The following is a 13,614-nucleotide window of genomic DNA, read 5'->3' as shown; positions in this document are numbered from 1 at the left end:
ACCCCCAACAACACTTGCAGATTTCCTAGGTGTTTTTAATATTTAGCATTTAACTCTCCAATTAATTCAAACTACCTCCACAAAGTGTTTTTCTCATCCTTCAAAGGTTTCTTATTCTCCAGTCTCTCCTCGAATTTAATTTAATTTTAAATTCTTTATCTTTACCTTTTAAACTCTGTACTCCCCTCCTCTGTTCCAATTATCAGTAACTACATGACTCTCTAAGTCCCTATCTCTTTTGGCAATGATTGTTAGGCATTTTCTTAAAATTCTTGTCTTCTGTGGGGTGTTGTGGCTTTACAGGGGCCTCCCAGAGCAGCACAGTAAGGCCCAGGAAAGGATAGTAGGAGGTCAGGAAAACTGGAAAGAACCCCTGCTTCTTCACCCATGGTCATTCCAAATGACTTCAAAATTCCTGGCTTCACCAATCCTGGAATGACCTTGACCCTCCCCCCACCTCCCGCCACTCAGTTTCATCAGTTCATTCCCAAAGTCAGCACTGTTCCCCGGACAATTCAAACGTGTGCCTCCAGCACTCAGGCCAAAGCTCTGGGTTTCTACATCAAGCCCCAGCCTGCCCGGTCCCTTCTGATTTCACTGCCTTGCATTCTCAGTCCGGACCCCTCAAAAGCCTCTCCTTCCTTGTCTTGCTGAATACACCCTTCATTTTGTAGCCAGGCCAGCTCTCCACTGCTCAGTCCCAGGCTGAGTCATGGTCTCAGACCTCTGCTGGCCCCTCAACCAGGCCTGGCAGTCCCTATCACATTACCAGTCATTTCCTCCCCCCTTTGCAATTCTACATAATCACCCCTCTTTAGAATCCTCACCTCTTCCTTAAGTGGCAGTCTCAAAGCCCACTTAGAAATGAAACTGCCTCCCAACCCAGAATTTATCTCTATGTTCAACTATGCAGTTCCTCCTCTGGGAGGAGGTTCCCATTCCCTCCCCACCCCCCAGCAGCAGAACACTCCATCCACTTCCTTCTCCCTCTGGCATCTTCAAAGGTCTCCCTAGGCACATAAAGATGCTTAATACGCTTCCATTAAAAAAAAAAAATGGCATATATTAAAAATTACAAATTTCCATACAGTACAGTTAATACATGACTACACCCTGAACATAGTGAGTGGTCTGCTAAATTTTCGTTATATTACTTTATATTGTTAGTACCTGCCTCCTGGTCCATCTTACTGTAGACCCTGATGCTCATTCCTGCTGCTTCAGCTCCAATAAGTTCCTGAGCCACTTGGACCGAGCCTCCGGCCTTCCTATGTCTGGATCTAGAGGGCCACCCGCTGGCTCCCCCAAGCTAAGGCTTTCTTTCTCACACTTGCAGCTCTGATCACCCAGCTCCTGGCTTAGTTTCAGATTGTACTCCGGGTATCTGTACTCCAGGAACTGCAGTGAACCCACAAGGAACACTGGCTGCTGTGTTGGATTCCGACGGGATAGCAGGCCGGTCCCCTTTCCCCCTGGCTCCCTTGTTTATGGTTTCCTCTCATCTTCTACTAATCTCCAACCGATCTCTCATCAAACCTGTGGACAAACACGCATGCTGTAACAGATGGTTCATTTCATTTATAACTTATTTTAAGTTGTTTTAAGCATTAGAACCAAATTCCGAAATTTATACAACTCTTTCAGTGGTCAACAAACTATTACAGACCCTATAATATTCTGTAATTCGAGATTATATATAACATGAGTGCTCCAAGATTTAGGCTCAGAGAAGATCAGCATTTTAAGAGTAAAGTCATTTCTGAAAGTAATTTCTGAAACTGTTCAGTCAAAAACCAAGGAAAAAAAAGGTTAGTATCAGGTAGTGATATACTGGAAAATCAAATCTTAAACAAAGATTTGGGGATCCTTAGGCTTACAAATGTGCTGGTTTCTACCAGATAAATTTTTGACTTTCTTATTTTATACCATCCAAACAAAGGAACTGATATTATGTTTTAAAGAAGTGATCCAAAAAGAATCTGCACACACCAAAAAATAGTAGTACATTTATATACTGTATCTTCTGAAATGAAAACTAAGAAAAGATGGCATGCTAAAACCAACTGGTACTAAAATTTTCCTCATGAATGTACAACAGAGAAGTACTTAATAACTTTGAAAAGCAGTTATCAGATACCCATCTGCACACGATGAGCAAAGGTAATAAGCAAGTATAGATCTTTGACTTACAGTGGGGTTATATCCCGATAAACACACTGTAGGTTGAAAATATCGTTAAGTCAAAAATTCACTTAATATCCCTAACCCACCAACATCATTGCTTAGCCTAGCCTACCTATATATGCTCAGAACACTTATAACAGCCTGCAGTTGGGCAAAAACATTTAACACAGAGCCTGTTTTATAATAAAGTGCTGAGTATCTCATGTAATTTATTGAGTACTATATGGAGAGTGACGAGCAGAATGGTGGTATAGGGATAGAATGCTTGTCAGGGCGTTGGTTGTTTACTTGTGTGATCGTGTGGCTGATGCTGTTACTGCCTAGCATCAGGAGAGAATATTGTACCACATATCTCCAACCTGGGAAAAGATCCAAATTCAAAATCTGAAGTATGGCTTCTATTGAAATGTACATCACTTTTGCACCATTGTAAAGTTGAAAAATTATTAAGTTGAACCACTGCAAGTTGGAGACTGTCTGCATGCCACCTAACATAGACAACACTGACTGAGTCCAAGATAGAAAATGACATTCAGAAAGATACTTAACACAATCATCACTGAGAGAGTAAGTCTGGGGGGGGCAACATATGACTCTGGAATCCTTTCCTACATGACATTCTTGCCAACTCAGTAGTTCTAGTTAGGTTGTTCTCTTGCCCTGGTCCAAAATATACCTAGATATGGGAAAGAACAATGGAAAACATGTTTCTTTACCAGAAAAAAAATCTAATTATCAAATGGTAAATCTAATATTCCACTAAAACAAAATTTAGATGTATTAAAATATGGCCCTGACTCAAGGCATTAGCATGCCTTTCTAACATCTTTAAGGGAGAAAAAAAATAAACATTTGCAAATCATTTAAAATTAAATAGTCCGCTGTAAACATTCTCCTGTGTACATGGAACATACACTGGGAGACAAAGGTGAAACAGACTTTTAAAATGTAAACAGTAGCAACGAGAATATACTGAATTATGTAATTTCCAAAATGCTGAAAATGAATTTTCATGCCAAAATAGTAGGAAAATGCCAGTGACTATGAGTGACCTAAATAAACTGCAGCAACTCAAAGTATACAGTTGGATCAGAAGGAGAAAAGTAAAAGTCCTTAAAAGCCAGTTTACGATTTTCATTCTTTAATTATAATAAATCTTTCAAAATTTAGTACATAACAGAAAATGGAGAAACAAAGCTAATAAATGCTTACAAAGCTGGCTCTAGTTATATTAAACATGGAAATGAATACCAAAACATAATTTTTAAAATTATGATCAAAAACTAAAATCATGTTTGGAGTACAGGAACATAGCTAGTTTTAAAGAATTTCAACCAAGTTCCTTAAAAAAAAAAAAGAAAATCAACAGAAAAGGCTTCTTTCTGATAACACCGAAGTCCTTACTGAAGGGTAGGGGCACTTTTGTTACTCATCCCGAAGAATAAAGCAGAGCCACGACTGTCAGAAACCCTCCAATCATCAAAGCCCCTGACATAGAAATCACCTTCCAAGCTAAGAGCGGCTCAAAAGTCCACTCTGCCCCAGGCTGCACCTCTTCAAATACCAATCGCCTCCAGCAATTCAAACATCCAAAATAACTTCAAATTGTAACAGGTTTGCCACTTTCATTTCCACATGGAAGTCCAAGCACCATAAGTATAGTAGAGTTACGATGGGTGACAAGCACAAAGAGTGAAGTTCTTCACCACGGAGGACCCCAGCTGGACAGCCTTGCCCAGGCTGCCAGAGTGCACTTGCTAGAAAGCCCTGCCCCCATGTGGCCGGCTGAACTGCTGTGTGGCCGGGCCGCCTGCCCTGGGGCCCAGAGTGGGAAGATTCCCACCTAAAACAATCACATGAAGTGCCCACTTCTGGCTGTTAAGAGATTCAGGATAAAGTCTCCTAAGCAGAAACTATACGTTTCCCAGGGATGGTGTCTTGGACAATGTGGATATGCAACAACTAACTGCTGGAGAACAGAAACTCCAACAACTCATGTGGTACCTGCATGTGCCTTACTGAGGCTGTTCTCACATGTGGCTTGTGCAAATAGGGACAATTCACGTTCTGAGATGATGCTGAGGCCCAATTTAAATGACATCTGTCCTGGTCATGACTATGTTTTGCTGGTAATGCTTCACTACGTATGATCTTTCAGCTAATATTAAAAAAATTTTTTTAAACGTTTATTCACTTTTGAGAGAATGAGAGAGACAGAGCATGAGTGGGGGAGGGACAGAGAGAGAGAGAGACACAGAATCCGAAGTAGGCTCCATGCTCTGAGCTGTCAGCACAGAGCCTGACACAGGGCCCGAACCCATGAACTGTGAGATCATGACCTGAGCCGAAGTCGGACGCTCAACTGATTGAGCCACTCAGGCACCCCATCAGCTAACATTAAAGTTGTACATAAAGATCACATAAGTCGTTCTCTCGTCCTGGGGCAAACAGGGCATCTCGGCACTCTGGGCTCTTGGTACTCCTTCTGTGTCTGGTACCCATTCTGTGGTCTGGGACCATTCCTTCCCAGCCCCAGTTGCCTGGAGTCTGTCCTGGAATGTCCCCTTCCTCTCTGGTTCCCACCCCATGGACTTCCCCACACAGGGCTGCCCATCAGTGGCTACTTCCCAACCTCAGGGGCAGGCTCTCAGTGCCTCTGAAGGGGAAAGCTAGCCCTGATAATCTGGAAACAGAGCCACTGTCCAAGCTCATTATTGACTCTCAGAGTGGGACTTCCAGAACATGCAGAATGTGAGAGACATCCAGAACCAAAAGGCCACAAGGACATCTGGGGAACACTGGGTCTCGTGACAGCACCCAAATCAGGCTCTGAGGACAGAGCCTTCCTGCAGGCTATGAAGTCACCACCGAGGAGAAATCAATATTTCATGCCCCCATTTGCCTCAGAGATGGAAACAGTAAAGCACTGAGGAAATAGAAGGATTCCTTTCCTCCTGGTTTATTATCTCAGGACCCCCGAAGCCGGTGTGAAGAGCAGGCGCTCTTGCTGTGTGTGTGTGGCCATCACTCGCCTCTCTGCCAGGCACAGTCAGCCCATGCTAAATGTTAGCTACTACGACATGTGCAGCTTCCCCAAAATAGGACACATTACGGAGATGGAAAACAACACATTCGGAGACTTCTACTTCTGTTCTAAAGCTCAGAAGTCACAAAATAACCAGATGAGTTAACATGTGGAGCTTTAATCCAGGAGCACAATGTCTGTTCCAAAAAGAAATGTGCCCAGTTTTCTATGTACACTGGAAATTATGTGTGTGCAAGCATAGACACAGATCTGTGACATTCCTCAGAGGTTGTTCTGTTCAATAACAAATGTGCAAATCGAATGATTCTGTTCATTGAGTGAAAAATAATGAAATAATATCAGATCATCCTTCAGAGGGGCACCTGGTGGCTCAGTCAGCTAAGCACACAGTTCTTGATTTCGGCTCAGGACACAATCTCGTGGTTCATGAGTTCGAATCCCGTGGTGGGCTCTGAGCTAACACCGTGAAGCCTGCTTGGGATTCTCTCTCTCTTTCTGCCCTCCCCCCACTCACACTCTCACTCTCTCTCAAAATAAATAAACATTAAATAATAAAAAAGATAATCTCTGAGAACCTGAAGCAGATCCATTTTAGATAAAGAAGAATCATTTCCATACATTTACTCATTCAGCACACATGAACACATTCTTTTTATTTCTGTATTTTCAACCTCTTCAGGCCTGCCTGCCCACCCCACTGCCCTTGGCTAATGTCGCCAACCACCTCTAAACGTCCCCTCCCACCCTCATGCCTGCTCACCCCCATAAGCAGAACATCCGGAGGGTGCCCTGCTCAAAAATTTGGGGGGAGGCGGCTGTAACTGTCAGAAATGTGATATAACTGTCAGAGTCCATGACATCAGCTCTGTAGATTTGGAAGTGGTGATGGCTCTCTTTGTTCTGTGACTTTCTGAAGAAATTACATTATTCCTCCTTACAACATAAAAAACAAAGGAAAAGATAAATTCTAGTTCTTGCTCCTTGAATGATCTTTGATCACCGGCAGGCCCAAGTTCCCTCTGCCCTCCCCCAGCTATTTGAGGCCACATGTATCTGTGGATCACTCACTCCCTTCTGGAAACCGCCCTCCTCAGCTTCTCTAATATCTATCCATGAACTTCTTCAGCATACTCCTCTACTTTGGACTGCCCTTGAACTAGTGTTCCCTGGTTCTGGTTCTCTGGAGCATTAGCCTTCTTAGTACACAAAGCTGTCCTAGGGGTAAAATCTCCCCCTCCCCTCCAGAAGAAATGCTGTGTGTCCCTCCCACCTTCCAGGAGAACAGAACAAATCAGAGCTACTTCAGCTGGAGGGAAGGATGGGGGTTCAACACCCACCCAGTCCAGCCTAGGGCATCTCTGCAGACCTGTAGGGCTCTGAACAAACTATTTCCTTCCACACCCCTGGTAGCTCTCAGCTCTGTCTCCATTCCCTTCTCTGCTCCTTCAATCCAATGACCTCCTTCTCACTTTTCCACCCAACAAAGTCAGATGCATTCTTTCCAGATCCAGTTCAGAGGGCACCTTCCTTGTGATTCTTTGCCGTTCCAGCCTGAGATGAGCACTCCATTTTCCCTGGAGGTACCTTGGACTGCCTCCACTATTGTTCATTGTGCAACACTGTCTGTCTACAATCCTGCTTGTCCTACTAGATCTGACCACTGCGATGGCAGACAAGAGGAGGGTAGTGGTGGTGATGGTGGTGTGATATGAAGGAGATATCACAGATATGAAGGAGAGGGGTCCCAGATGATCAACAATGAGGCCTGGGTGTGTTCTTGCTGTGGGGCCAGTGCCCTGATCTGCATGAAAAGAAGCAAGGCGGTGGCTGGAGGGAGGGAAAGAACAATGGCTGTGGCTCTCCAGCCTGGCCAACAAGGATGGAGTCTAAGCCCTAAAAAGTCAGGTAAAATCAAAGAACTGCTTTCAAAACAGATTATGAAATGTGAGTTAAGGCAGAATACTGAAGACCTCATTCTCTTTTTTGAAATATTTCTCTATTGCTTTCATTAAGATCTAAGTTTCTAAAAGGCTTGTATTTTCTTTCAGTGTTGATGAATAAAATCCTACCTAAAATCTGAGCCAACAAACTTCTCAAGCAGCAGTTGCTAGTGAAAAGAAACTAAAGAGGGAAGATGTTGGTACAGGTCCAAGACAGAGACAGAATTCTGACCTGCAAAACCAATCCAAAAATCCTGTTAGATAAAGATGGAGGCTGACTATACCCACAAGAATAGACAGCTCACAGCCACTGTGCTTCTAACCTTTTCAAAAAACAAGAGTCCTTGCAAGGCTGTCTGTAAGAGTCCCTTAGAAATATCCGGATATTCAGTTTAATGAAGAAAGTAACCATTAAAGGCAAACCATCTACAATTAATTGGCCATCAACTGGAAAACTAGATTCAGATTGGCCTCTGGAAGTCCTAAAGGTAATAAATAGCTAAATATTCCTTTGTTCTGCAGAAGAGCCTCAATACTCTACCTGATTCCTCTCACATTGGAAAATTAAGCAGGGTGATAGTTTTGGTAGATTCCTGTCACCTACAGCAATGCATATCCTGAGGAAAGATTGGGAGCGGGCCACAGAACACACTGGTGTCCAGTTCACCAACACCCAAGCCAGCAAGGAGGCCAGATGCTTGGTGAACTGGGACTAGTGAGGGCAGGCCCTTGTTCCTGCCAAGAACACATGACCTGAATCTAGTCATGAAAAGCACTGAATAGCTCCAGTTTGAAGATTCTTTAAAACTGTCAAGGAGGAAACATGACACCTAAAAGCAATGCATGTTCCCGTATGGCACCTTGGGACAGAAAGGAAAGAGAGGCCCACTGGGCAGGAGTGAAGGTTGGATGAGAACTATAGATTGAACAGCATCCTTGTGTCAGTGTTGATTTCCTGATCTGGTTACATGGTAGTTAAGCAGAGAATGACAATGCTTGGGGGAACTGAACTCTTCAAAATTTAGGGGTTGTGGGTCATCATGTCTACAGTTTGTTTTCAAAAAGTTTCAACAAAAGACTAGTGACAGTGAGTGTGTACACATCTACCTCCACCACCTCTGTCTTTATCATCACCTCCACCTGCACCACCGCCTTGACTTCCATCACCACCTCTGCCTCTATCACTACCACCATCAGCAACACCAAAGCCTCCATCACCTCCACCAGTATTGCCACCTCCACACGCCCACCACCACTACCACCAGTACCACTGCCACCACCTCCGTCTCCATCATCACTTCCACCTCCATCGCCAATACCACCACCTCCACCTCCACTTCCACTACCTCTAAGGGGAGCACAGTATCTACTTTGGCTATTCAAAAAAGCTCCCCTTTATTCCTTGGTATGCAGGCATGTTTCCCAAAAGAAAAGTGAATAGAGAAAGTTGGTTACTTTATTTGACTCCATATCAAATGAGTTACATTATTTTATATCTCCTCTTACTTCTCTCAATACCCACCACTTTTAACATTTAATGGTCTCTAAGCTTTTCTTTACTGAGCTGCTACAGTAATGAAGTAGTCAGTCAACCAACAAATATTTAATGGGCATAAAATCTGATATGCTTAGCATTATGGGAAACATAAAAGAAATGTCCCCGGTCTCTGCAGAGTTGAAGCCCATGATAAGTCAGGAACAAAACAAGCAATAAGAGTTGAGGGCACAGTGAGGAGATGTGTCAATGGTCTTGGGGCCAGCACCTGTAATGACACAGAGATATGTAAAAGTGAACAGAAAGATGCCCAAGTCACTAGAGCTCAGGATGGAAAGAACATCTGTGCACCCAGAACAAAAGGGGCTTCCAGTGCTCACTGCTGTTCCTTCTAGGCTTTCATACCAACTGGTGATGTGGGCAGTGCTAATCAAGTGGGAACGAGAAAGAGGAGAAGTGGCTGGTCCCCTCCCAACAAAGTAGGAGGCAGGATAACTAGGTGTTCAGTGTCCCTTCACATGTTCACCCTCTACCATTTTCTCACCTTGTAGCACCCAGCTACTTATTCACCAGTCAGGTACCCAATAATGCCAAGAAGAAAGCAAACTTGGTATATGTTCAAAGTCAAATAAATATTTAGTTATAAAACAGGGCTCCAGAATCTCTCAGTGTCCCACAGATCATAAAAGAGGTCTTGAAGGTAGAGGAAGAAGGAGAAAACATCTATCATTGATATCTCCATAGGCTATATATATTTTCTAGGGGCCTAATTGGAGACTCCTCTTCATCATGAGAAAAAAGTACTTTTTTTCAAATGTGAAAAATCACTGATCATCAAAAATACCTTAGAACTACCTTATATTCAGGCAGCAGTGAAATGGGACTTATTAGCCCAGAAATGTACAAACATATAATACCCCAAATAATATCTTATATTTTTCTTCTCATGAAAAAAAATCCTCTAAAGATTTTGAAATGTATCATTTTTGCCTAATAGTACTCAGTAATGACTGAAACTGTCTTTCATCCGAGGCTAAGGGAACATAGCCATAAACTATTAATTGGTTCACTGTTTCTCCTTATTGTGCATAAAACTTTTTGTAGTATTTGTCTGTTGGCAGACAGAGAAAATTAGCAGTCTAGATTTACACCCACAAGCAGGAAATAAATTGCTTAAGTCTGTATTCAAGATAGCTTTCCCCCACTGAATGAATCCTACTCAACTGGCTCCATTTTCCTGTTTTAGGGAGGATGTATAATCAAGAGAAGCTGTAAAATTTCAAGCAATCTGTTGAATTTTTAAATTATCACTTAAAATGTTTTGACTATACACTTAGAATCTGAGAGGGAGGAAAGGACAGAAGAGTAAAGGCAACCTGATCACCCTAAACAACAGGGGCGCCTGGGTGGCTCAGTCAGTTAAGCGTCCAACTCTAGATATCAGCTCAGGTCATGATTTCATGGTCTGTGGGATTAAGCCCCACATCGGGCCCTGCACCAACAGCTTGGAGCCTACTTGGGATTCTCTTTCCCTCTCTCTCTGCCCCTCCCCAACTTGTATGTTCTTCCCAACTCTCCCCCAAATAAATAAACTTAAAAAAAGACAAATAGGCAATAACACCAGAGTGGAATGGAATAGCTAAGCATTTAAACATTAAATGAAGCTAAAAACAAATGGTTACTTTTCTTCTTCATATTGATTATCAATATATCACTCCATTACCTCCAGGGGAAAAAAAAAAGGAACTTGTGACATGGTTTTAGAGCATTGCACCCATTAAAGTGTTAAACAAAGGCACAGGTCTTCCAGGCAAAACATGTGTTCATAACAGACTTGTCTAGTCCAGGCCTTGCCTAAGAAAATTTTACCAAGTCTCTCTGGGACACTGTCTCATGGAACTAGTGAGACTGGATGGATTCCAGTCTCCTCCAGTGAGCTAGGAAGTCAGTCATTTATGCTGTAGGGTTTACAAAACGAACTAGAATGCCCATCCCATTTAATCCCCACAGAGAAAGCTGAAACAATCACCTCTCCCCAGGAGTGAAATGGCATCAATCTGACACCCGGGACCCAAGCCAACCATCTCAGCTGGAACCTGAGGCTTCTCAGCCAGAAACTGGAACCTTGAATGCATAGCAACTGAACCTCTTGTTCCATTTGTTATGTTTTTTCCAAAAGCAATAAAAATTGTATTTTTTTTCTTAAGCAAAGTTAAAAGTAAAATGCAAAGATAAAAATATAAATATTATTCTGTTGGTCATGCAAATTTGATCTTTGCCCATGATAGGAGATCATGCACTAAGCTTAAGTCTTTCTAGTTTAAGGTTTTCAAAGGAAGCCATACATCTAATAAAAAGTTTTACAACTTGAAAATAGTGTATGACAAAGTTTTCAGTCTTTTTTGAACTAGAGATACCTACAGTGGCTAAACTATTTTCTAAAGGGGCAAGAATTATCTATTCCTGTGTAATTGAACATCATTTACCAAATAACTGTCCTTTAGACACTGTGGCTGAGGCTTTAAAATGTGGTTCTCTACAATTACATTACAGTCAACTGTGTTAGAGGATCAGATCTGAATCCCTTTCACCTCCCATGACACTCTCTTCTAATCTACTTAAGTGTACTTCCTTCTTTTAAAAAGACAGAATTTTAAAAGTGGAGGGGAAAAACATCCTTTTCATCTCCATGCCAAAGATGCTCTATGCCCGTATGTATTTTGGATATTATAATATTAATTGCCATAGCTTATGGTAGGCAGTGGGTGGGAGTAGCCAAGCTGTTAGGCTCTTTTTTTTTTTTAATTTCTTTATTGTTTGGAAAATCAGTTTATCGCTTTCCTAAAAATGGAACATGATCATTGTAAAAATTTCTAAGAATCTAAAAATCTTCAAAGATTGCTATCCTATCACCCGTTATTGCAAAAACCTGAGAAGGAAAATGAACTCAAATTGTAAAAAAGTCTAATTGATTGCAGTACTGGTGACCCTTGAACACAGGTGTGAAATGATGGGTCTACTTATACATGCAGTTTTTACAATACAGTACCATGAATATATTTTGTCTTATGATTTTCTTAATAACATCTTTTCTAGCTTAGCTTATTGTTAGAATAAAGTATATAATACATGGGACATACAGAATGCATGTTAATGGATTATTTACGTTATTGGTAAGGCTTCTGGTCAACAGTAGGGTATTATTAGTAGTTAAGTTTCTGGGGAGTGAAGTTATACATGGATTCTCGACTGCATAGAGGGTTGACACATCTAACCTCTGCAATTGTCCAGGGCCAACTGTAATTACATTTCATTAATATAAACTCATTACTGAGATGAAATATCAGTATACCAAAGTCCAGTCCACGACCTTCCAATGTACCCTCCAGAAGGCAAAAACCACAAACACAGTCCTTGAAGCTGAATAAACTATTACACCAGAACACACGCTCCTCCCTGGAATGGACCTTCCGTAAACCTCAATTCACCTCTTTCTCTTAACCTCAATGTCAAATACCTTCCCTCTGGGGATACTAAGACATTTCACTTTTGAGATAAAGTCAAATAGGAAATATCATCAAAAAGAAAGAAATTAATTCTGCAGATGTTAACTGCACCTGGGTAGTGTTATTTTTCCTTGCTTGAACTGTGTACTCACTTGAGCCAGATCAACTCTTGCATGGAATAAGGCAGGGAATGAATGAATTATCAATAATTTTAAAACGTATTCATCATGATAAAGAGACAACTCTACTTGCCAACTTTTTCTTATAGCTGAAATAATCTATTTCTATTTCTGGGATACTGAAAGCAATATTACATGAAGTAAAGCTTTTTTTCTGTCACATTCTACAGATATTTTAACCTCTTCCACAACCACAGAGACTGATTCAGCAATCAAACATATTTTATGACATGCCAAATTTATTAGTTATTGGACTATCCTTCAGTAATGACAATGTTTAATACCATAAAAAAGAACCTGATGAAATTCCAATTTCCATTTTTATATTCCAACAAGTAATGCAAATTTGCTTCTCAACTCAGTGTTTCACTTTTGAAAAGCAATTTGCTTTATTTTAAACTATAATTATGTTTCCTTCAGTCATTCTAATTGTTAGGTTTACTTAACAAAAATTTACTGTCTTTTTATTCCTTTTCTCAGTTATTGCTTTATGTCTTCTGATAGGTCACGTTTCACCTTCTGATGTCTTGTGTGATAAAATGGTCAAGAACACTTTCAGGCAAAATCAAGTATACTTATTTTAATAAGAGCAATTATTAAAATAAAAAAATAGAGTATCCACATTTACTGAACTTTTGTTTTCATGAACTATAGAAAAAGATGCAGAAGTCTCATCCTCAAGAAAGAAAGGCCTTGTTACCACTGTTTGAAACAGGTATGGTTACTGGTACTTTTACAATTCAGAAACTGTCAGAGTTCAAAGGGAAGAAGTGAACACATCTGGTCTACTAAACATCGTAAATATCCATTCACTGGCCACTGAACCCTACAATACATAAATTTGAAATTTTCTTATTGCAAAGAAAATTCTAGGTCCTTTATAGCACTGCAGTATCTCTTATGGAGTAAGACAATATAACTAATAGCAAAGGACAGTGGGGGCTGACAGTGCCCGTGTGTTCCTCTAAAAACATGCATGAATGTACCACATACCCACAGGAAAACCTGTCATTTGGCCTGGAATATATATACACACACATATATATGTGTGTACATATATATACACATACGCATATATGTATGTACATATATATACATATATATGTGTGTACATATATATACACACATATATATGTGTGTACATATATATACACATGTATACATGTGTGTACATATATACACACATATATGTGTGTACATATATATATGTACACACATATATATGTGTGTACATATATATACACACATATGTGTACATATATAT

At 40.9% G+C, this 13,614-nt stretch overlaps 1 protein-coding gene across 18 annotated transcripts in view; it reads right to left on the bottom strand.

Moving 5' to 3' along the window:
• The window catches only part of TJP1 (tight junction protein 1), a 373,407-nt gene that overhangs the window by 224,927 nt on the left and 134,866 nt on the right, over positions 1 to 13,614 (bottom strand). The window lies entirely within an intron of this gene.

Source organism: Leopardus geoffroyi, chromosome B3, assembly GCF_018350155.1.
Source record: "Leopardus geoffroyi isolate Oge1 chromosome B3, O.geoffroyi_Oge1_pat1.0, whole genome shotgun sequence".
NCBI lineage: Eukaryota > Metazoa > Chordata > Mammalia > Carnivora > Felidae > Leopardus > Leopardus geoffroyi.
Note: the sequence above shows the minus strand (reverse complement) of the source record. Positions and strands in the feature narration are given on the sequence as shown.